Source organism: Gambusia affinis, linkage group LG02 (genome assembly GCF_019740435.1).
Source record: "Gambusia affinis linkage group LG02, SWU_Gaff_1.0, whole genome shotgun sequence".
Taxonomy (NCBI): Eukaryota; Metazoa; Chordata; class Actinopteri; order Cyprinodontiformes; family Poeciliidae; genus Gambusia; species Gambusia affinis.
In genome coordinates, this window is record NC_057869.1 from 25,391,522 (window position 1) to 25,417,114 (window position 25,593).

The following is a 25,593-nucleotide window of genomic DNA, read 5'->3' on the forward strand; positions in this document are numbered from 1 at the left end:
CGTCTTTCTTTACTTTTTTCAGACCATTCTTTGTAAATGACAGACAGTTGTGTGTGAAATTCCCAGAAGTTTCTGAAATGTATGCCACATTCAAGTAACATCAACCTTTTTTTCTCTTGTCTCTATATTTTTTATTTTCCTGTCCATAATTTTCAGTTTGAACTTCAGCAAATCTTCTTAACCATCTTTAGATGTCTAAATGCATCAAGTTGTTGCCATGTCATTGGTTGTTTTGCTAGTTCCCGTGTACAGTAACGGGATTTATGTTCCCGTGACAGTACATAAATCAGCCCAGATTTCTGATGTTCACGTAAAGAAAGCTATCTTGTCTACTGACCTTGTCTACCGCCGCAAAGGTTTTGAAATTAGTCTCTCTGTTGTGAGAGAGGGCTGACTGACAGACTGCCCACCAGATCATTTTTGCATGTATTCAGTTAAAAATAATCACCCAAATATTACCAACTTACAGACTTTGTTGCTACATTTCTACTAAAAGATCCGTATCGACCAAAATCAGGAGTTGGGAGATAAAACTGTTGGGCCAGAAAACTGGAATCGGTGCGTCCGTAGTTAACAATTTACCAGTTGTACCATTGTAAATGGTGAAATTTATTCTGATGATCTCAACATGCTATGCCAGCTTCCAAGCTACTTGCCTTAAGGCAGGCGTTATTGTTGTAGGGCCTGGCCCTCTGTGCAACACTCAGGTGGAATAACTAATCTCTTAAGAGCAATTAGGTGTTGCCTCATGCCTGAGTGGTGGAATAATCATCATTACGGACAGTCCTTAGTGGAAATCATGAATCGGTGACCTGGTTTCCCTTCACTTTGATTACATTTACTAGGAAGAAACTGTAAAAAAATAAATAAGTAAAACAGCAGGACAGGAAATGAAATCTTTATATTCTGAAAAGAAAACAACAGACATGCCTGAATGAATCAAAAGTTGTGTTTTCAGTTGTACCAGATGAGTCCGCGGAGGACACTGAGAGAAAGAATGATGGAAGGTAATTCTTGGTTTAATGTGGGACTTTATGGAAACATCCATCCTATTTCTTTCCCCCTTCCCTGTGGTGGATGGCAGTAGCAACAGGGTGTCGGCAGGGAGCCTACCTAGACGCCGGTAGATGACAGCTTCCATTTTCCGAGTATTCACAGACTGATTAGGTCCTCTGGGTAGGTGGAGAGGCTGGTGGAGGCGGCCCTATCTCTTCTCTCCAGACACCTCAGCCCCTGATGTGTGTTTCTGAGTGCGTGTACGCGTGTGAGCGTGGGAATTTACTCCCATGCAAATTAATTGTCTTTTGTTCTAATAGATTTTTAATCGTGTTTGTCGCTTGTCATCTGTCAGCATCTGAGCTGTTCAGATAACTGCAAGGTTTTGAGCTTCGCCGCAAGCTGAGATGATCGTATCTGGACTGTAACAACAGATATTGTTCGTACAACACAATCAATTGCTGATAAGCTGTGATTTTACTCTAACGGGTTCTTTGGCTCTTTGAAACAAAGTTCTTCCCACGATCAAGTTTCACCGTGGTGGATGGTACACTAACTGAATATTTTAGTACTCTCTTTTTTAGCAGTAGATGTATGGTTATCAATGCATGAATGCAGGTGTGTGTTTCCTTATGAGAATGGGTATTTATTGTACTTATTGTGATTAATTTCTTGGAAGAATTTAGATCTTATTGTTGTGTATAAAACCTCTCAATATTATCCATGTTGTTAGGATTGTTAGTTTTACTTATTTTCTCCACTGTTTTTTCAGTGAAAGTATAAATAATTATCAAATTTGAAAATGTATTCAGCTTGGTGACAAAATCACGCTCCTTTATGTAACTGTTGTCCTAAAGAAGCATATTGGTATATTAAAGCATACTAATATGCTTTAATATAATAAGCATATTAAAAAGCAATATATGTATTTGTTGGATTATGATTGCTTTGTCGTGCAGTCAGAACAATAGAATTAACTTAACAAGAAGGAATACATAGTTATTATCATGAAAGAGTGATAATTTAGGCTTGTGCATCAGTCACAGAAACTGGAGCCCGACCTGCATTGGATCACTGACAGGATAATGATCTCCAAATCAGCTGCAAATCTGTTATGAGATGCAGGAAAAAGGAAAGATTCAAGGTGATGCATTGGTCTTAATGCCATACAATGTTGACTCATTCAAAGCTGTGAATTGTTCGCACTGTCACCTTCTAGCAAGGGTTGGAATCCTAGTTGGGGTCTGTCTCTATGGAGTCTCCATGTTCTCCCCATGTTTGTGTCGGTTCTCACTGGGTACTCCGTCAATCACCAAACATATCTGTTAGGTTAATTGGTCTCTCTAATTTGCCTGTGTGTGTGTGTGTGTGCATGGCTGTGTGTCTCAGTGCTGCTCTGTGATGGACTGGGGACTTGTCCAGGGTGTCCCCCGCCTCTCGCCCAGTGACCCTCGGCAACCCCGTTAGGACAAACAGCTCCAAACAATGGCGAGATGGACGGATTCGTTTTCCCGTGACTGTACACACAATCCAGTCATTCCACTATGATCTGGCTCAATCCAAACCAGTTCGGTTCTGATTCAGATGCACATATTGTTGCATATGAGTCTGCAGAGAGTTTTTCGGTGTCGATGGAGTTTCTTGAAATGCCTGCCAGGATTCACAATCAGAATCCTTCACCACAAAGACGCCAAATTTAGAATCTCAGATCAAAGCATTGCTTCCAATCAAGCCCAGGCACCCTGGTCAGCCTCGTTCCGCAGTACGCCGCTGCAGCCGCTGTGTGCTAATGAGAGTTATTATTGACTGCTGCAGTCAGCAAATGAAGATAAACTTTCCTAATGACTTCCCAACACTCTCTTGACTCCTGCGTGTGAAGCTGAACGTCATCTCCCAGCCCTGTTCCCAATGTGTGCGCAGGCGCGGGGCTCACTGATCAAGGCTTCACACGCATCGTCAGCAATTTACTTTAAATGGTCCCATTATGATTCTGGACCTTACAGAAGGAATTTAGGTGTTGCTAAGAATCTGACTGCTGGCGTGACATGCTAATCAGATTGAATGTTTTGTCTCACAGCCATCTGTTCTGAAATGTCTGCCTGTACGTGATTAGCATAATTGCGGCATGCCACGCGTTTCGGATGTGCCCATCATCTGGTAAACCTTGGATCATGTGTCAGTGACTCTGACTGTTTTTGATGTATTTCCCAAATCTAATGTGAGGGTATAAATTCCGGATCGCACACTTAAAGATTGCACTTTCCACACCCGTCAGTTTGAATATGCAATTATACGTCAACGCCTCTGAGGTGCTTTTACGGGGCGACGAGGCAGATTTTTTAAATCAATCATAGAGCTGCTAAATCATTGCATCACGTCCAAATCTAACATCGCCTGTGTCATTTCTAATCTAAAAGACCTCTATTCACAGTCTTGTGGCTTGAACAGACGACTTGAAGAGGTGTTTTCCCTGCAGAAAGTGGGCGTGGTGTTTAATGCCAGGTAGAAAAATGTCACTCAAAAACTGGGTTAAAAGCTTCATTTGGAGCTGTGGAACGGCGCAGAGACCAATCCATCACTTCAGCAGCCGTCTCTTAATCTGCGTTTTTGAGAGTATTCTGCCCGTTCCCTTCTCCTTGATTAAAATTCACCATCTATGTCCCGCTCCTTACACACAGAGACACCCACAGTCCTCATCGTCCTTTAGTCTACGAGCGCTCATCCAGGTTTCTATGTAGGAGTTATTTTCAGGGTTTTCATATGAGAACGTTCCCTTCTTTCAAAGGTAAATTGGACTTCACAGCGCTTTTGAACCCAAAAAGAGAGTTGACTCTCTCAAATTCTCCCTGCCCCCCCTCTCTCCCTCTCTCTTTTTTTCCTCTTCCGTGCCTCGGGGGAGTCCTTTGAAACGCACCTTCAGTCATCAGACACAGAGCAGAGACCAGACTTTTATTCCAGACTGACGCGGTGCTGTCAGAGTTTTTACATTCAAGGTGACTCCTCTTGTGCCCTGCCCTTGAAAAGATCTCATCTGTATTTGGTCATGTGTTTGGATCCGGTTTTATTTTCAATTTGTGCCACTTTAAGGGCCTTAAATGTTTTCACAACATTTATGACTGAACGACGACTAACATCAGTCCATTTTATTGGAATTTGATTTAAATAACTTGAAGAAAGTTCAACCAATGACAGATTTTTTCTAAAGCATTATTAAAGTATTTGAACAAAATGTGACTTGAGAAACTGAAGGTCCTAGGTACAATGCTACTTGATACACTAACTGGTATTTGCAAAACAACCAGTCCATAAACTGTATTTATTTTTCTTGTCCCTGATTGGCTATACCCCAAAAAGTAGAGATAAGGACAACAGTGGGTGTTAGCTTCTGCGGTATTGCAAAGGCGGTTTCCAGTTTGAGTATTAATGCACATTAAGGTATACTTGGTGTTTGAACTATCAAAATAGGAAGTTATAAGCATTTCTAGAGGCGGTCTGAAATATTCCCAGATTTAAGCAAGTAGCTAACACTTGCTAATATTGGGGTTCCACTCTATAGACCTCACTAGTTTGTAATTTAATCTCGGTATTGAAACATCTGCTCTGTGAAGGACTTTGAGGTTTGATAGAGAGCAATAGGGAACCAACTGTCAAGGAACGCAGACAGTTCTAGGAATTAGGCTACTGAGCAATATCCCAACAGCTCACTTTCTAAATCCAAGACGAGAAGAGTTTGGTAAAATCGGAAACCTACCAAGACGTATCTGCTGACCTAAACTGACAGGCTAAGCAAAGAGACCACTGATTAGAGAAGCAGCCAGAAAGCTCCTTGTTGCTTTGGAGGAGGAGCATAAATCCACTGCTCAGATGCAAGAATCAGTTGACGGACTTGCATTGAAAATACGGTCTTAAAAATCGATGCTCACAGTTGCCATCCACCCAATCAGACTGAGCTTGTCCTGTTTTCCAAACAGGGAACAGGCAGAAGTTTCAGATTTGTCTTCTGGTGGAGATGCATCCTAAAAGCTGCAGCTGTGATTGAAGGTTAACTCACTGTTAGATTTAAAAAATATATCACGTTATTCTCCTTCTACTTTACCATCAGTGATCTAAGATAAAATTCCCCTCAGTACACTGGCGATGTGTGAATTGCAACGTGTGAGTAAAAACGTGTGACTGTGGATAGATTCTATTAGCTCTCCATGTAAATAAAACATGTGTGAAGTGCATATTTTACTTCCCTTGGCTGGTGCTGAGGGTGCAGAAATATGGTGCGTTTCATTGCGCGCAACGCATGGAGAGAACTCCTCGCCTTGGGCGCAGATGGAGAGCACAGAAGAAAGCAAAGTGTGAAGTACTCAGCTGGTGAGCATCTTGGTTTCTTATGCTTCAGAGACCAACATTATTTATGGATCGACTTATTTTTCAGCATTCCGCCATTGCTGAGAGGTGGTCCGGCTTGCATCTGAAAGGGGTCCCGATCATGTTTCGAAGGGTGTTTCGCTTCGGTTCCACTCAGTCTGCGTATTTCCCACTTCACCAGGTTTTACTGCCTTCAAAATGCTGTTTTTCTGCTTTTCATATCTTTAACAAACATTTGAGTTCATCTTAATTGACAGTCTTCCTTCATTCTCACTTGGAGGTGATGTGAAGAAGGGAAACATGATTGCTGAGTATTCCTCTGTGGCAGAGGGGAATACAAAAGGTGAGATTTAATAGCAACTGGAACGTGCCCTGGAATAAAGGCTGTCAGATCCTGTTCAGGCCTGCTCTCGCACCACCTCCGTCTTAATGCGCACGGGCATGACGTGTGATGCAGACAGGAGTTGTAGGAACGCAGACGAAGTGTGAAAGGAAGAAAAAATAGTGTGAAAGCAAGGAAGTGATAGGTTGTTTGCATGAGCAGTTCAGACTTACATTGCGTGTGTGTGCGCGTGTGTGCGTGTGTGTGTGGGTGTGTGTGTGTGTGTGTGTGCACGTGCATCCTTCTCTTCTTGCACTGAACTCTACTTGCGATGGCCCCGGGGAGCGGGCGCAGACATTCCCCTTTCCCCCACCGCCGTCACGGGCCTGTTGATCGGAGGCTGAAAGCTGTTGTGGTGTCAGATTCGCTGGGATGTTGACGTAGGATTTCGGAGGCTTTCGACCGACTGAGCTGAGCCTGATGGGGCTTGATGGATGATTAATAAAGAATAAAGGCTTGCTGTGGTGAAGTGGAAGTCTCCCCCCTGCTGATCACATCAATGTGTGGCATTATGAGAGTAGCTTTTCTTACAGTAGATTACATCCTGTTGTTTCAGAGGTAAGCGATCTGCATCCTCTCTGTTTTCACACGCACTGTAGTTATGAGAGGTCTGCAGCAATGTGTTCTTTTCCAACAAGTGGCTACTATTTTGTGCTTTAATCCTCCCCTTTGAGTGCTACGATTTAGCTCACAGATATCAATTTAGCTTCTACAACAAGGCAAGCTCAGATTCAGACAAAGCATTTCAATGCCGAGGATATTCATCAATAAGGCCCAGTTTTCTTCATGCTGGAACCTGTTGGCGAGGCATCAAGTGAATATTTTGTCCTTGGTTTCTGTGTTGGATTGAGGAAAAGCAGGCAAGCATAAGGATCTGTAGGAGCTTGACAAATTGGGATGGCTAGACAGCTGGTTCCGAGCACATCCACAACTGCAGTTTCTGTGGGGCTACACAGTCTGCAGAGGTTAGGATCTATCGACGGTGATCTAAGGAAGGAGCAGTGGGGAACTGACAGCAGGGTTATGGGCGGCCAAGTCTCAAACGATGCATGTGGGGAGCGAAAGCTTGGCCTGTGTGGTCCAACAGACCCATTTGCTCAGATTGCTGAATAAGTTAATGCTGCTTCTGTTAGGAAGGTGTCAAAAAATGCATCTCGGTTCGTTGGCTATACAGCTGCTTAGCCGCAAGCCTTGTCAGTATGCCCATCAGTGTTGGCATAGTTACTTTGAAAAAGTAACTTTAATCGGACTACTTATTACTCCTTGAAAAAGTAACTTAGTTATATTACTGACTACTTGATTTGGAAAGTAACTAAGTTACATTAAAAGTAACTTTTTAGTTACTTTCAGCAGCTGCTAACAACAATGCTCCACCTCCTGTGAAAATCACATTGAGCTTTGCCAAAACTTAATTGTAAGCTATTTTATAATGGCAACATCAACAATGTGTCTCCACTAATAAGGTTGAACTGAAGAGGAGATTGTAGAAAAAACAGTACAAAAAAATAAAAAACGTGAGTAATTTGTGTGGTCCACTGTTGTCTGGAAAACTCTAAGAAGGATTTTAACCACCAACAAAATCTTCCTCCATTGTTTACATTGTAAATAACAAGCACAGTGATTTTGATAAGTAACTGTAGTCTGACTACTCGATTTGAAATAGCAACGCGTTACATTACTCGTTACTGAAAAAAGTGGTCCGACGTCAGTAACGCGTTACAAATTAACGCGTTACTGACATCACTGATGCCCATACCGACCTGTGTCTTCTATAGAAATGCCAACATTGCGTCTGTCAGCATCAAACCTGGCCTGAAAAACAAAGCATTCTCTGAGAAAAATGGTGCTTGGTGTTTCAACATGTCACAGCGAAAGCTGGTGTTTTCTTGCTGATGGGTTGAACATGAGCAGCCTTGTTTGTTCTCATCATCAAGGGATCATGAAAGTCCTGCAGACAGGAGGGTTTGAACTATGACTGTCAAACAAGGCCTGGTCCCATAGATCATGTTTTCTTTGACATAACGTGGTTGTCCATTATCCAGGGAACATGTAGCACCAGGATGCATTATGGGAAGATGGTAAGCCAGTAGAAAATGTGTGATGCTTTGAACAATGTTCAATGTTCACTTACCTAAGCGTTGTTGTCGACCATACACTATAGGGATGCACTTATATGAACATTCGGACGATATTAATATTACTGTTATGTCTGATAACCAGTATGTACTGATATAATATATATTTTCCCACCCTTTCAATATCGTAAAAAGACATTTCTTTCACTCAGCTATACATTATTCTGTACTGCATTGTTATCAAAGTTGTGTTTCTTTGATCATATGACCAAACTAATTCAACAAGATCAACCCACTCCGCAAACTCAAATGACAAAAAGATTGAAATCAGTATCGACTGGTAATATCGGCACAGTTTTACTTTTCAGACAGATACAATAAGTAAAAAAAAATTACCAACATTGGCCGATACCAATATTTTGTGTGTTTCTAATATACAGCCTTCGGAGTCTAAATGCTAGTGTGCATTTGGCCCCTGAATGCACACTAGCACAAAGCAAACATGGTTTAGCAATGGTTTGAGGAGCACAACAACAACGACGACAACTGTAAAATGTGGACTTGACCCCTTAATTGTTCACACACTTTCAGCTGGTCTACTGGAGTCGATGCACCGTCACACTGTTCGACTTGTGTTGATAATGTTGTACCTAATTTTTTGGACGTATAATACTCTTTTAATGATAGATTTGCATGCAATTGTAAACCGTGATTTTCAAGGTCTGGACCACATTTCAGTCTGGGATCTGGATGATTAAGATTTTCTTTTCACTTATTATTAGACCACGTACTTAATATTATGCAGGAATCCAAGTTGGGGCATCCCGACGTCACACATTTTGACCCAAACAAGACAAAAGAAACAAAGGATCATGAACAAACAGCGACTGGAGCAAATTAACTTCTGCTCTGTGATCAAATATTAATTAACAGTTAGTAATTAGCTGCATGAACACAAGTTTTTGAAGTCGTTCCTGAAAAGAATTATTCCAAATTTTCAGCCTAAGTACTTTAATTATGAGCATATGACAAATGTTTTAGCTATAATTAAGTTGCTTCACACACCCATTTGTCTCCGGGGTTTTTTTATTAAATGCAATCCCTAAACATCCTGGATAAATAACGTTTCCTCGTAAGAGCTGAGTTTTTAAGTAAAGAGAACATAAAATCTGTCTCTTAGTCTTTTCTTCCTGTATTATCCATTTTATATTTAATGACTGGCTCTCATCAAGTTCAAAGAGCAGCGTCTGAACCAGATCTTAGGTGCTTTTAAGTCCCTTTGTGGTGACTCAGACTTCGATCAGTCTCACTGTGATTACCACAGGAAGTAAATTGGTATCTTTAAAAATTGTTGCGTATTTTATTGGTTGATTATGATTCAACCAGAGGGTCAGGACTCTTGGCTATTGAGAAATGATTGCTTCCTGGAGGTTTGGACTCTGTTGAGGTTTTAAATTTGACCCAGCCGCTAACATTTGCTTGTGACATACAGTATGTACTGCACCAGTTCTACGCTATGGGACTTACTGGAAATTGCCTGGGGTGTAAACAGTCATCCTCCAATGCGAAAAGAAAAGTGTGGAGCAGAGTGAGGCGGCCATTAAGGTTCAATATTTGGAAGCGTGACCTATCACTTCCTCGGCTGTCATTATTAAAACTACAATTCTAAAACAGTTCAGAAAATCGCTGTTACCGTTCACTACTTCTCCTTTTCACCGAATGCCCCCCGTTGGACTTCTACCTGGGAACCCAATTCAATGGGAAAGACTGTTCTGATCCAAAATTATAATGGAGCAGAATTGTTCAGGAAGGCAATGGTCAGGCTAGGCTGCTCCAAAGAGTCTGGTCCCATGGTTCGCAACTGAAAGACGGTTGACTGCTCAATCCACGTTGAGGGTCAGTCGTTCCATCAAGCTGAAGAATTCAACTTTTTCTCAAATAAACATTTGGGTGCTGTTTCAGTCCATCACGGTATAGAAACAGATTAGTCAGTAGAGAAACTTGTCTGTTTCTCACCTATATCTATGATCATGACGGAAATGTAGAGCGTTGGTCTCAAACTGCATTCCTCGAGAGTCAGAGTCCTGCAACTTATAGATCTCCCTTGTCCTCCACACTTGAATTAAATGGTGAAACTGCCTCACTAGCGTACAGTCAAGCTTTACAAAGTTCTGCTAATGAGCTTATATTGGAGCCTGGTGTGAAGAAGCAGGGAAATATCTAAATGTTGCAGAACACCGGCCCTTGAGGACCGAAGTTTGAGACCAGTGGTGTAGAGGGATGTCTGATTTCCCCCTTGTCTGGATCTTAGGTAAGCAAATATGGGGAACCAACCCGTGGCTGCAGGGAAGCATAAAAAGGTTTTAATCCACGCAACATACGGACATTAAAACAAGCCCTTAGCGCCTTTATGAACCGCGGGCTTGCATTATAATAAGATCAGCATTCATCATTTCTTCTCTCAGTGGTTTTTAATGTTGCGGGCGATCTGTTTGTGCAGTTTACCAACCATTAGACGCTGACTGTGTTCAGTGACACTCGTTATGGCACCTGCTCTGGCTGAGGGGACTTCATCACAGATGGACCGAGGTAATTGGCGACGCCATTCTCCCGGGCAACCCAGATGTTCTGGAGATCCTTTGTATTCGCTTCCATTAATGTTGAATATCTGATTAGAGTGTCTTCGGTGTTACTTTGTCCTTTTCACTGCTCTTGATGAGATCATTTCAGAACCCATTGCCCCGCCTCCTGCAGTTTTACAGAGAAAGATTGACATTAAATGAACAAAAATTAGAATTCGAAGTCTGAGAGAGAACGATGACGTTACCAGAGCGCATTGTTGCTTCACGGTTTGTGATCAACATCCAGATGCGAGTGCCGCCCTCCAGAAGCTCATTCGGCATGCGCAGCAGCGTCTTCGCTGTATTTGTTGTCTGTGTTTGCTGCTGATTGTTTAGTCTGTCATTCGCAGCATCTGCCTCTGCTCCAGAGGCTTCTAATGAACTCTGAAGGTGTGTTGCATCTCACGTCTGCACGGGCAGGTTTGCAGCGCTGATTGTGTCAGATTGTTCACCGTGAACGCTGCTACCAACGTTCACTGGAGCATCTAAAGAGATTCTCACATAGACACAGAAAGGGCCGACCTCTTTTTAACTGTTTAAGTGTTTACGTTTCTGACAGATGTGTCAGGTTTGTTTGTAATAGCACATTTCAGCAACAAGGCAGTTCAAAGTGCTTTATGTCATAAAAGCATCATACAGTCACTGATTGTGAAACAAGCAATAAACATTACATTTTGTCAAATGCCACCACCAATACACAAATATGGAACCTATAAGTGAAATGTTATTCTGTGCTTGTTTATCTTGTTATATTCTAGTTTGGTCAGACATTTTTAGGTTTATAACCCAAATCAAAACATAGAAAGTATGGTTGGGCAGTAAATAAAGAACAATATATATCACAATAAGCACAGGATCGGTATCAATAGGTAGTACATCTGATGGAATATTCAAGATATAGAGAACATTCACAACCGCACAGCATTCTGGGAGATGTAGGCAGAGGAATGGCTTTAGCCGCTTAACCTCTTATGGCCAGCTAAGAAAGGTTGGTGGCGTCAACTAACTCACTCATGCTTTGGTTGCCTAGCAACAACCTGTTGAGTACATCACTCAGCAGCAGTTTCAGCGTTTTCTGCCGCGCTTCATAACAGCTTGAAAGTAAAGAATAAAAAACAGTGTAAAACTGTGGATAAAGCAGGAAACGTCATGACACTAGTTTGGCAATATTTCAGATATTTAAAAATAAACCTAATCAATATTGAGAGTTATCGACTGTTATAAAACACCTATATTGTGATAGATTTTTCAGCCATTTTGTCCAGCTCTAATAGAACGTATTCAGATTTGTAAATTAAGCATCACTTTATGTACATCCAGCATGATCCAGAGTCATCTGCACCGCTGTGAACTTATTCACACGCATCGAAACAGTGGTGTTTTTGATCGGTAATTTCAAACCGATAATAGATCATTTGTGTGTGGAGATGGCGGTGGGGAGGAGAGAGCCGCTAACTGGCGCTAATTTGCCACGCCGTCACACCTCTTGACGAGGTAAACGATGATGAATTCTCCTGGCCACGGCGACCGACATCACCGCCTCCGTCTGCAGCTGTGTCTTCGGAAGCATCTGCTGCTCTCAAGCTGCCTCTCTGCAGAGCAGACAGGAGCGAACTCACATGAACACGAGGAGTTGGCTCTTGTGCGGATATGAGTTCACAGAGACAATGATCGGGCACGCTATAGAATATTTACACCAATCCTGATGAAGTGCTCCTATTTCCGACACTTGGGAGGGTAATTAAACTTTTTTTCTGATGTAGTGACGTTACGATTGCAAACTTTAAGAAGTCTTATTGGGATTTCATGTGATGTGGAGGTAAAGAGGAGAACACATGCTTTTCAATTGTTTGCACATCTATAGGCAGGCAATTTGGATTGTTCTTGCGTGGAACAATTAAAGGGGACTAAAAGGAGAGTACTTGTGAAGATCAAATTTCTCATGTTTTCAGATTGTCAATTGGATTTAGGTGTGGACTTTGACTAGGCCGCTCTAGCACAAAAAAAAAAAGAAATCCTTTAACGCAAACTATTCTGTTTAATTTCTGGCTGTATGTTTAGGGTCTCCACCTGCTGGATGGTAGAAACCCAACTTCTCCAGATCGACCAGGTTTTCTTGTGCAGTCATATTCATTAAATTAGAATATACTTCCTGATGAGTCTCGTCTGTTAAATTAAAAATACTTTGTGAAAATAACAAAATGGAAAATAATAACCATTAGAGAAATATTAAACGTACTTTTCTTTAAGCCCTTTCAGTTTTTAAAAATAGTTTTCCTGATGAAATATTCTTATTTTAAATGTGATCTGAATGGAAAATCTTCATAATTAACTGAGAGACTTTAAAACGTTCATCTGTTGGAATACAAGGTGTTTTTCAGATTTTTTTTTGCTTGTAAAACTTTTCCGTCCACTCTTTTAACTTAAAACAAAAAACATTAAAGTTGACTTGTTAAAACATGAAAAAGTTAAGTGTACGCCTTTAGTTCAGCAAGGCTGCCTCTTTGTGTCTGCAGAGCATTTCTTTGTAACCAAGGTCACCAAATCCTGGGTGATGTTTCCCCACATGGCCGAGATCTAGATGCCCTCCATCTTCTAATCTCGCTTTTGCAATGGCTGTTATTGTTGTTTTTTTTTTTTTTATCTTCTTGCCTTAGCTGCAGTCTCATACGTATATTTAAGAAGCAGACGCCCATGGGAAAGTTTTAAAAAAAACAAAAAAAAAATTATTTTCAGAGTGTAAAGGTTTTTCTTTGAGTGTCGACCGATCAGTAATAAACCTTGCAAACGTAGTAAACGGAAAATAAATCTGGCTAAATAACTGCACTGCGGCGGTTCTCCGTTTTTCCTCCGGCTTTGGACGAGCCTCTCGACTTTATACATGTTTATAGGGCCTGTCTGCCCCGTCTGCTCCTCACTCCATCATTTCTGCTGAGGAAGATGTTCCCATTTTCTTCTTCCGCCATCCTCCATCCATCTCATTTCCTGTCAGGCTGCACTTGCTGGGGCTGGAGCATAAACAGAGCAACGGGGGCTGACCCCGATAGCATCTTCAAATGTGCCAGCAACACAGCAAGATAAGAAACCCGGCAGCCGCGCTGTCCCTCTTTACCAACCAGAGCTCCCTGAAATGTGCGAGATGGAACGGAGGAGAGGAAGGCCGATAGAGGAGGATGGATGTCGAGTCCTGGAATCACTCAAAGAATAAGAAACCGCCCGGGAGGGAAGGAGGAGGTCAAAGTGATGGAAAGATGCCATCCATTTATCTCGTACCAACAGCAGGACAGGGTGCGTTTGTTTTGTTTATCTGGGTGACCCGGTGAACTTTGGTCGGAGGTCTTCTGACCTGAAGGAAACGCCTCGCGAAAGATGAGAGAAAGTTAATTTTGTAAGCTTTGGAATGATTGACAGTCGCTTTATTATCACACAAGTGAGACTGGTGATGATGCTGGAGCACGCTCAGACGAGCCTTCTCCCTCTACCTGATAAGAAATGGAGGGAGGAGAGTGGTGAGGTGGAAAGTGTGAGTGTATACACACACGTTTATCTGTGGGAGGATGCCTGGGAATGTCCGCTCCCACAGTCTCCCCTGGCAACGACCTCTGACGAAGGTTAGCCTCCAAAAAGGCTTGAGATTGAGCCAAATTCCCTTTAATAAAATAAGACACTTTAACATGATTAAAGGTCCTAATGCAATCAGTATTGTTTCAGCTACAACTCAATTAGCTTTAATGAATAGGGCTCCTCGGTTAGATACTCTGGGGTGTTAAACAGGTTTAGTCCCAAAGTGCTTCTTGGCTTGAAAAGTGAAAAGTTCCCCTCCCTCAGACTCCTCTCAATGTTTGATATCCGATACGGGGCGTGCCTTCCAATATGGCCGCTGGGAAAAAAGATAGGATTTTTCACAGGACAGGACAGGCGGATATAAATGGTTGAGAAAAATCTTGGCTTTAATCAAACAAAACTTTGATCTTTGCAAATTTTGGGGGGAAAACTGAAAAGTTCTCCCTTTTTTTTTTGCTTTTGCAAACTGAGTGATTGTTTCATAAACCCTAAGCTGCCGTTTAAAGAAGTTGGAACCAATGCTAGATATTTCCGTGTGGGAACTTGGACTTCTATGCATGTCTAACTTTAATGGTGGTCCTAAAGTCAAAACAACAGTGAAAATGTTCCACATCTAATTTTTTTCTCAAAGTAATCTGTTTCACGAGGCATGTGAAGGATATAATTATCAGATTCAGGTTGGACGTGTTTTTTTTTTTTGTTTTTTTTATGTCATATCTTAAATTACAGGTGTTCAAATTCAGACGAGATTGATGAATTACAGAAAGTGAAATATCCCTTTATTTCTGGAGCAAATGCTATAATGGATGGATGGACGGACGGACAAACAATAAGGTAGATAGTTTATGGACTGACGATGGATGGATGGATGGACGGACGGACAAACAATAAGGTAGATAGTTTATGGACTGACGATGGATGGATGGATGGACGGACGGACGGACGGACGGACAAAATATGGGGAAAAGTCATTTGGGTGGATGGTGGATAAAGGGTTGGTGAGTCCAAATGGAAGGCCGGTTATAAAACCAAATATGTCGACAGTTGTCTTAATTGGCAACATTTATGAACTTAGCGTTGCTGTATTGTATGTAAATCACCTTGATTAACACATTTAATTAAACACATTTATGAAACTGAAACAAATTGAAAAGCAGATATGATAACCGTGAGCCTTGTCTTGTTGGTGAATCTGTTGGTCACCCTTCATCACGGTTTAGCACCTGTCTGTTCTCACAACAGGTAATCAGGAACTGCCAACAATCTCACCCCGACGTGTCACTTCTCATTTACACTCTGTTGATTGTTGGATTTTATTGTTCCTTTCCTCGTCTCTCTCTCTCTCTCTGGCTCCTGAAACTCGACTCAGAGAATGCGCTCCTTGTCACAGCTGTAACAAGTGTAACAAAGAGACTGTTGGGTGACATTTATTTGGAGCGGTTTTCTACGCTGTCTGTTTGTCTGAGTCGAGTCGCAATAAAAACAAAAAAAGGAGAGAAATTGTCGCCTCAGCTGTTCTCCCAAACTGCAGCTGCGCCCTGCGGCAAGTCCCCTGATTGTCATAAATGTTTAGAAGGTCGCTCTTTGTTCAACATCTGGCCTGTAAGCAGCGTGGTTTAGCATTCCCAAACTACAGAACTCCCCGTTCCTACAGAGCCTGCGGAGAGGTTCAGGCCGAGCGCTCTTAAAGGAGTCAGCTGGGCCGCGGATCGAGCCTTTGATCACACCACTGCTACTTCAGTGAGCTTCTGTTTGGAGCTTTGTATTCAACAGTGAATTTCTGTTTCATATACCCCGACATGGTGTGTCATTCTTGGACTCCAGCTGGCCTCTGATGCTTTTACTTTTCCCTTCGCAGACACGGTTTGAGGTCAGGATGTGTTTTTTTTCTTCCCCTCATCTCCTGCACCTAAGAGCCATTGATACAGCCCAGAGGTTAAAACAAGCTTCTCTGTGTGGCTGCTGTGGAACGCTGTTTATTCATCTTATGTTTGTTTCTCTTGTGTGTGTGTAGAGATCACAAGCCGCTGTGTATCAAGAGGATATGCATGCCTTCATGGATCAATCAGGCTAGTGTTTAACCTCCGGGGTTTTTATTACCTGATGTGCTAAGGCACCAGTTTCTTTGAGTCTATTTATTTTGTCAGACAGCTGTTTGGATCTGAAGCTTTACTTCACGTCTGATTTGGGCGTGAGCAATGTGGACTTCAAATTTTATCGCAGGATTTTGTGGCACTATTTTGATAACAATAAAAGTGACATTTTTAGAGTGCTGTATGTCTGTGATAGCCCCACATACACAAACACAACTCTTGAAAAACATTCCTGTTTGTAATGCGCTTCTTTAGGACACAGTGTTTATTCTATGTATCAAATGTATTAATATTTATTGATGTTGTTATTGAACAAACAATGGACAAACTGGTAAAACTGACCATCCCATCAATACGGATGGTTTTGGGGGTGGTTTAATCATCATTACTGTGGTCAAATTTATCATGATAGACGATACACGATACAATAAATGATAAACGATACGATAAATGCCCACCCCTAGTTTTGGGATATCGCACACAATAGAATACATTAAAATCTAGGCTTATAAAAAGGCAAAATCTGAAAGTTCAAGAGGCGCTAATACTACTCAGACATTGTCTTGGACTGTGTTATGCTTTACCCAACATTGCGTTACCCACTTAACACAGTCACTCTTCATCATCCGCCCCGCTGGTATAACAGACTAATAGGTTGAGATGACACAATCAGGCCTTTGCATGTCATTATTTCCTCCGTGTGTCAGGCCCGTCAGGCATCATACATGATGAATAAGCTCTGCGACTTTTTTAATAGATTCCAATGCAACATTCATTAATTAATCCTGTTTTGCTTCTTGTCGTTTTTGGGAGGCCTCCCACCTATCACCTCCTGGCAGGATGAAGGCTGCCGACGCCTTTTACAGTCGGGAAAGTCTGCAAATATTTATTTTTCTGACTGAAACAAGAAAGCATCAAGTTCTGCTTGTATGTGTATTTTAGGAAACAGCCACAGTATCACTTGTCAGACATGTCTGCTGCTACTTCCGCAATTTGTGCCACTCAGACATTGCAGATAAACGCTGAGGAGATCATCCACACCCCGAAATCGGCAAAAGCAAACTTCCTTTTTGCTGCAGAGCCATTTAGCATGCACAACCTGTCTCTTAAGAAATGCAACCACTAGTAAAATTGATTGGGAGACAACAGTGTTATGGCTTTTTTATGTGGAGGCAGTGCCTTCAAGTATTTCAGGAGGTTTTAAAATGAAGTCTAATTAAAGTTTGATAGCAGATGCAGTGGAGGAAACGTGTTCACTAACTAAATTTCTGATGTCTGTGCTTGTGAATGGAGGCTTTCAAATATATATTGGGAACATTTGCGTATCAATTGAAAAGATCAGGAATGTAGCAAATAGGTGGTCCATTGTATTATATTTTTTTATGTTTTCAATTATGACACAGCATGAGGGTGGAGATTAAAACTGTTGTGCACCCAGCAATGGCTGCATTTTTGCACGAGGCTATCCTGTAGCCAATGGTAACTCAGAGGCCAGGGCTGGCTAATCAGAAGGAGGCTATGCATTTGCATTAGCATTAGCATTGGAGAGGAGAGACTTAGCCTCCTCCCTCTGCTGCCCATTAGCACTGATTGGTTGTTTTTAGCATTAGAGAGCCTAATGACTAGCATACCAAAGCTAGTCACTCAATGCCTGCTCCCTCTGCTGTAGGTCATTAGTTTTAGCATTAGAGAGGCTAATGACATTCAAACACAATAATATCTTTAATAATATTGAGCATTTAGCTTTTATATTTAATATTTATGCTTGATATCAAGTTGGATTCCAGTAAATAGTGTTAAAAAAAAACTAATTCCAAAGCAAGTGGTGCCTGTGGCTTTAAGATATAGCATGTCAACCATTTTTTAAATAAAGATTTATTTAGAAAAACACAAACAAAAATGTGTCTATTCTAGTTGGTGACCAGCCTGAGCATGCTAGCTGTTAGCCTCTTTGATGCTAACACAAGAGAGTGATTTCTTTCTCATTTCCAGTGCTGGCTGTTCAGTCAGCTACCAGTAACAAAACTGCAACCATAAACAAAGGGTTTCATAAAACTTGAATAAGGAACATTTGAAATATGTTAAACATTTGACGCCATCAGAAATGTCAATTAAATATCACAATTTGCCAAACTTACCTTTATAGACTGTAAATATAGCATAGAGGGCAAATATACAAATCTGTGTTCAGAGACACAGTGAGCAGGATGTCAAATGGGAGCCAAAGAGAAACTCGGCTGCAGAACTGCATCATGGGGCGGCATGTTGGGGGTCGCCAAGTCTCCATAACAACCATTGGAAGCCATCTACATGACAACCGGTCATTTGGGGATGTGCCAAGAAAAGGCCTTTTCTCTCAGCTCACAACAAGCATATATATGAAGAACTTGCTAACTTTGATAGGTCAGTAATTGAAATTGTGCGTTTTGCTCAGATGAGACTAACTGAGTAGCGAAATATAAGATATACAAACAATAAATGCAAAATTTGACCTCTTTCCAATGTTTATCTCAGTTTCTAGGTCCTAAATTCTGTGGAAAACCTAAAGAGAAAAGTGTATATAATTGGAAACAGCACTTTCATCACTCAGACACTATTTGAAATGTATATTATTAGCTTTTCACCATCTCTCACCTTCCCATTCATCAAATTTACACTGCAAAAATACTAAATCTTAAGTATTTTTGGTCTAGTTTCTAGTTCAGCGTTAAAATCATTTAAATGATTTTAATCAGGTTTTTTTAATCACTGTTAAAATCTGTACAAATCATTTTCCCCATTTTATGAGTTCCACTGTCAGATTATTTCACTTGCTAGTATTTTTTTAATGAATATTAAAAAATGACTGACTTACAACAAGCTTTGTCTTTTTTGAATTGTACTGTTAGATATTTGTGATATAAACTACATCACAGACACCCAGGAGGATTTTGTGCGAACTTTTACTGGTGTTGAACCTGGGAGGGTATTTTCTCTGTGCCGAAGAGCTTACATTTGGCCCAGTCCGTTATTGCGAAATTCATAAATACACCCACAACACTCCGATTATCTGTCTTTGGGTGGACATGTCGCCAAACTGGAAGAGATGTGTTGATAATGGAGGACAAAAAGGGTGTCATTATTGCGCCCTTCGGATTGCAGTGTATACGCTCCCAGCACATTTGTAACAGTCGGTGCTTCCAGGAATTATTTTGACAAGAAGGGTTTTAATTTACTTTTCAAGAGTACCCACTTTTCTTCAGCTTGGCTTGTGTACTTCAATTTCAGGTATTGATTTCCCACATTTCTCCCAATGACTTTCAATAGTCCCCGGAGAATGAGCGTGAATTTGTTGGATTGAGACGGGGAGCAATAAATGGATGCGTGACAGGAGGGCCTTTCTGGCTCTCCTCTGGGATTTGTTTCTTCCTAATTGTTTAGGAGCACTAAATGTCAAATCTGGAGACGAGACCGTTTCCACTTAATGGCAGTGGACTGACAAAAAGCCGCAAATCATTTAAGGTCGATAGAATGGTCTTTTATCGTTGGAATTAATTTTGGATGGTAAACCTTTCAGTCTAAAAGGAAATTTACTATATGTGTGATTACTTACTGTTTGCTGTAGAGATTATTTCTTCATTGGCCACATTTTAAAACATCTTAGATTAGAAAATCTAAGATGTAAAATAAATGTGTCAATTATTAGATCTTTTTTCTTGAGCTTAAAGAAATAACCTTGACTGTTTGCTAATTCTGTCTGGGTGTAACCAGGTTGTCTGCTTCAAGGTAGTGAAGGTTTCAAAATCACAAAACAAATTCAGCAGTCATATGCTCTATCTGACTGGAGTTACTACCAGGTGTGTATGCTGAGTCAAATAAAACAATGACTCAAATTTATTTATGATGAATTGTGCAGGTAAAGAATAAAATAAAAAAAAATATTGTCTCTAAAGTTTGATATAATTGTGTAATATTTTCGGGACACTTTTACATCCTGTTGCTGGTGATTGCGGTGCTAATCTTATGTGGACTCTGACTGATTAGGATAAAACAAAAATAAATTTAATGGAGGTCTATTGGTTACAAGTACTATTTGTTGGGATCCTTTAACAATACCTACTTACAGCAAACTGTGGGTGGATTATAAAAGCTCACCTTACACCATTTAGTAAAAGTAAGTATGAAAATATCACCTTCCAACCTCTACGAAATGGCTTTGTAATTTCCTACAAAATTTTCAACCCAAAAAGCGTGAGACATTTAAAACTATGAAGGTATGACGTGGTAAGAGGGTGAAATGACCTACAAAAATCAAACTAGCTATATTCATAATATTAATAAATATTCATAAATGCTGGAAACAAGCTTCTAGAGTTAGCATGTCGGCCTACCCAAGGCAAGCTACCAAAGCAGGTGTTAGCTTTGTAGCTAGCTAACTCCAGCTCCTTAGCTTTATAGTTATATTTTAAAAATACCAACAAAGACACAATCTTCAGTAAATGTAGTTGTCATTTGTTCTCCATTTTTGCATAACTCAAACAAAAGGCACCATTTTTATTTTTTTTTAAACGGTGTCTTTTGAAATGGTGATTTCCAACGTTTTAGCTCGGACAAACTTTGAGTTTGAACTGAAATCTTAGCACGATATCGGGCCTTGAATTTTGACATCTATTAGCAGTAAACATCCTTGCACTAATCTTCATCCGAGTAGTTTGGATTGCAACACTTATCCAGTTTCCTGCAAGGCCTCCAGTTGTGACGCATCAGTGGCGAGCTCAGTTCGGTTCTTGGTGTTTACGTCTCACAGTGTTTGCAGCTTTTTACCACCAATGTCTGGATTTCGTTGACATTAAGTGCTCCTTAAGAGTAAGAATCTGCTCATTTCTTCCATGCCGAATTGAATAAACTTGACATGGAAAGTGATTTACAGCTTCGTGTCATGTATGGATTTTTATCATGTTTTTAAATCTTAATCTAATTAGAGTTGGAAGATATTGGCAGCACATGTGATAGTAAATATTTACATAAAATCCATCAACAAATTAATTTTTGAAAGGGGAAAGAGAAAAAAAATGCATGCCTAATTTCTCTCTAATTAGTCCCACCGGGTAATTTATATGTTAATAGAAAATGTTGAATTAATGGGTAAAATCCGCCTCCATAAAGAGCCTGGAAATGCTCCGTTTAGTTGATTCATTCGGCTTTTACCTATAAAATATCTCCTAGTTCCCTGGATGGTATTTCCTCATATGTCATAATATATTTTTGCACCAGAAAAGGTTTATTTTTTCCTTTCTCCAATCAGTCCAGACTCTGCATACGCAACAAAAATCCCCTGTGCACATTTAAAAAAATATATAAGCCTGTTTTTTTTTTTTTTGTTGTTGTTATTTTTGTTTTTTAATTATTCACTCTGACTCTGGTAGAAAAAATACGTAACAAAGAGCAGATCCAAGGTGAAAGGAAACCGTTACGCAGTCAGTTGAATCTCGGGGGAAATCCCTAAAGCCTCTTGCATATTCCTTTAATCTGCTCATTTTTATTCCATACCTGATTTTAATTAAGAACAGTAGGAGCCGCTACAAGTGCATGCCTATCTGTGTGTGTTAGTGTATCTTGTGTTTGCGCTGAGGCGGCGATATACAGGCGTTATGCTGGTCGGTTGCGCTTTGTAGCGTCGCTCCTTTCTGCTAATCTTTGTCCAGTGATGGACACTTTGCTTCATTAGCATATGATTATGAGCTCCGCAGACAAAGCCATGCTGGAAGATCTCATGACTAACATCTGATTCCATTCCCTTTGTTCCATCCTCACTCCTTAGGAACAAGGGTGAACATTTTCTGTTCACCCTTGTTCCTAATGGGGTCAGGAGGGTTGCTGGTGTCTATCTCCAGCTAACGTTCCGGGTGAGAGGTGGGGTTCACCCTGGACAGGTCACCAGCCTGTCGCAGGGCAACACAGAGACATACAGGACACACAACCATTCACACACACACTCACACCTAGGGAGAATTTAGAGACCAATTAACCTGACAGTCATGTTTTTGGACTGTGGGAGGAAGCGGAGAGAACCCACCATGCACAGGGAGAACATGCAAACTCCATGGAGAAAGACCCGGGCCGGGAATCGAACCCAGGACCTTCTTGCTGCAAGGCAACAGCTCTACCAACTGCCCCACGGTGCAGCCCCCTCACTAGACCAAACACTTCACATTCTGGAGAAATCCACCAGTGACATCGACATCATCGAATTCTGCTTTCGTCCTGTCGCTTTTTACGCGAACAGAGGACCCGATGAACTCTCCTCGTTCCTTCCCTTTCGACCACAGAGACTACCTTGCTCCGCTGGAGTTATTTGGTTCCTTCACATCCCGGTGATAAGACTCGAGATTGGCAGCACAGCACTTCTGTTCAATAGATCTGCTGAGCCAGGACGTGCAAAATGAAGCTCCCAGCCCAGTCGATTTAAATGGAGAATTGTGATTAATTGGAATCGATGGCGTTGGCTTCGGCGCTCCCCTCTCCCTCCGCTCTGTCTTGACCTCAGCTTAATGTGCTGATGTACAGTTTAGCACACAGTGCATTCGTAACAGCGCTCTTATTAAAACCGACTGCCACTGAACAGCAGAGCCAAGCTCTGCGCACATCCGCACACCAGAGAGACGAGATGAGCCTGGAGGAACAAAGGCTTAGTCGATTTGGAAACCCGGCGGAGAGACCGCCGACCGGGTCAGAAAGCGCTAAACCGATGGCGTGACGCAGCAGCGTTTGATCTCTGGAGGAGGCATCGGTCTCTGCGGGTAGTTTTTTATAACTCCCACCCACGAAGCGCTTAGGCTGTAGTGTGACATAGTAAGACGTTAGACGAAGTTTTACACAAAGGTGATTTTGTTTCTGTAAGAATACGAAAGATTTGGCAATTAAAGTCAGCAAGTGGTGTTATTAAGGAACATTATCCCACGTTATTGTCAAGAAAAATGGCCACTTGTCTTTATTTTTCCGTCGAACAATCAGAGCTGAGGCTGTTTTGTGTGAGTGTCAAAGGGTTATGAAAAGCACTGAAATATGCTATAAAATTAGTGTTTTACAGAAATTATTTTATTTTTCTAAAATCTTCATATACCTTGGAACTTTTTCACATCTTGTTCCACAAACCTTATGATTTTTAGAATGATTCATATGTTAAACCATTACAAATCAAAAAGCTGGTTTTGGCCCCAAGTCCAGCAAAAATAAAAGTTTAGAGCTGCAAGTGTTACATAACCCTTTTGTGAAAAGACAACTTACCTTTTTATGTTGTGTTGATGTTATTATTATTATTATTATTATTATTATTATTATTATTATTATTATTATTATTATTATATTATTAATGATTTTTTTTTTGTTTCACATATTTCTCACCCTTGTTTTGGAAATTTAATGCAGAATTTATTCCTAACAAAAACAAGCCAAAAAAAAAAACCTTAAAGAACTACTAAAATCTCCATTTGTTATATCTATATTTGTTTATATTATGTCATTATTTCTGCACTGTTTTAACAGCTCCCACTGTGAAAATGGTGATGGCAGTATTATGCCCCAGTTTCACAAAAATACTATTTTGAGACGGGAAAGTGAACCTACAAATCCATCCAGAGCTACAAGGTATGATTCAGCTCAGAATGCATCATGTGTTCGAATGGCCCAGTCAAAGCTCAGACCTCATAAATGCAGTTGAGAATCTATGTCAAGACTTGAAACCTGTTATAAATCCAATGAAGAATTCAAAATGGTTTCAGACGCTTTCCATGTAGCGTGAACGCTGCACTTTTCAGATTTCTAGCCCGCGTCTTGTTTACTTCATCTTAACTACGATTGTGCTACATCGTGTTGGTCCATCCCTTAAAATCTCAATAAAAGAACAGTTTGGGACGACATGTGACAGTCATAAATGAAATGACATGTGAAAAGTCATAAAGTCATCATTTTAAACTTTTGATCCGTTGACTTCTAAATCCACACGCGGATCGCGCTGCATGTGTTACTCTCGAACAATAACTCGATCCGGTGAAAAGCGCGAACGTCTCCAATCTAAATAATTCAGGTCGTTCTTCGCTGGCGTGATTATGCGGCAAGGTGATTGGCAGCTCTGACACAAAACTATCAGACCCTGGCATCAGAAAAGCCCATATTAGTCGAACTGCCGCGCTGAGATATACCCAGAGAAGCTGCACACATCCTCCAGAGCCAGGAGAGAGTGAGCGGGGTGCGAAGGGGGGCTTTATCTAAAAGTGTAATTTACCCTGGAGCCGCTCTTGGCAGGATTCAGAGTGATGTCTGCTCCAGAGAGGTGTTGGGGGAGAGAGGGGGAGGTGGTGTTGGGGGGTGCAGACACCAAATCATCACTCAGCAAGTGCTCAGCATCACTTCCTGCATCAAAGCACAGTTACAGGAGACAAAGTTGCATTTGCGAGCAGATGAACATTCCGCCAAACGCGGCCGCCGTTCCTCTCATCCGCAGCCGCGCGGCTTAATCCCGCCGCTTCTCGCGCAAACGTTGCCAAGGAGACGACCGCGGTCGGTTCAAACGCTCGAGAGCCTCTCCTTGGGTAATAACGCAGCATGGTTTTCTTTTCATACTTGATTGACAGGCCCGCTTCACTTCCCAAAACAAAGCCTCGTTCCTCTGCTTGGCGAATAAATTGTTATTATTTTATTATTATTTTTGCTGCCGTCTTTCACACTGTTTGGTCTCTTCTCTGGCTGCGGTTTGTTTTAAAGGAACGTTGGATGACGCCTTCAAATGCAAGTTGTTTTTTAAATTTTTTTATTTATTTTTTTTGTTTTAATCGCTGTGTAGCCATGTCGCTGCGTGGCTAATTAGCATTAGCCGTGGTTCCTTCTGTTTATTTTGAGGGTTTTCAGTGCGTTTAAATGAGCCTGTAGGAGGTCAGCGCTGATTTCGTGACCTCCGTGGTTTTGGGGACGGTGTTCTGAATATGAACTGAAGGATTTGTTTTCCACTTTTTAGCATATTTCTGTTTTTGTTATTTAAATTAATTTCTACCTGAGTGGAATCCTGTGTCAAGTTCAAGGATCCATCTGTTTTGTTTTTTTGTCCTACGAGTTTGAATATGAATGGTTATGGAAATAGCTACAATATTTACACACTTTATTTCTGATTTCATTCTCCAGCAAACTTATCCCTCCCTCCATCCACCAGCCCATCCGTCCATCTTTTCTTCTCTATGTCCGTTTATCCAGCCATCCACTTCTTGTCTATCCGTCCATTTAATGTTCATCTGTCCACTGTTTATCTGTATATAATCGTTCTGTATCCATTTATTCATCTCATCACCCACAGTTTACTGTTTACACTCAGGGTGTCCAAACTTTTTGCCGTAAGTTTGGACACAATGATTATGGCACCCCTTACAATGCTGTAATCATTCGTTTGAAAGGATGTGGGACCACAAAAATGCCAAAATTTTGATTCCATTTTTTAAAACAAACTTCTTGTGCCTTTTTTTTTATTTCATGTG

At 41.1% G+C, this 25,593-nt stretch overlaps 1 protein-coding gene and 1 long non-coding RNA gene across 16 annotated transcripts in view; one reads left to right on the forward strand and one right to left on the reverse strand.

Annotated features, from left to right (window-relative positions):
• The window catches only part of neo1a (neogenin 1a), a 255,108-nt gene that overhangs the window by 88,072 nt on the left and 141,443 nt on the right, over window positions 1-25,593 (forward strand). The window lies entirely within an intron of this gene.
• LOC122840825 lies at window positions 10,252-18,446 on the reverse strand. Of its 2 annotated transcripts, none has more exons than XR_006372293.1 (3): window positions 18,229-18,446; window positions 10,640-10,918; window positions 10,252-10,560 (listed from the first exon to the last, which is right to left on the reverse strand). It is a non-coding gene; the product is annotated as an uncharacterized LOC122840825 (long non-coding RNA). The 2 variants fall into 2 exon arrangements; XR_006372292.1 differs by having other exon boundaries at window positions 10,640-10,929.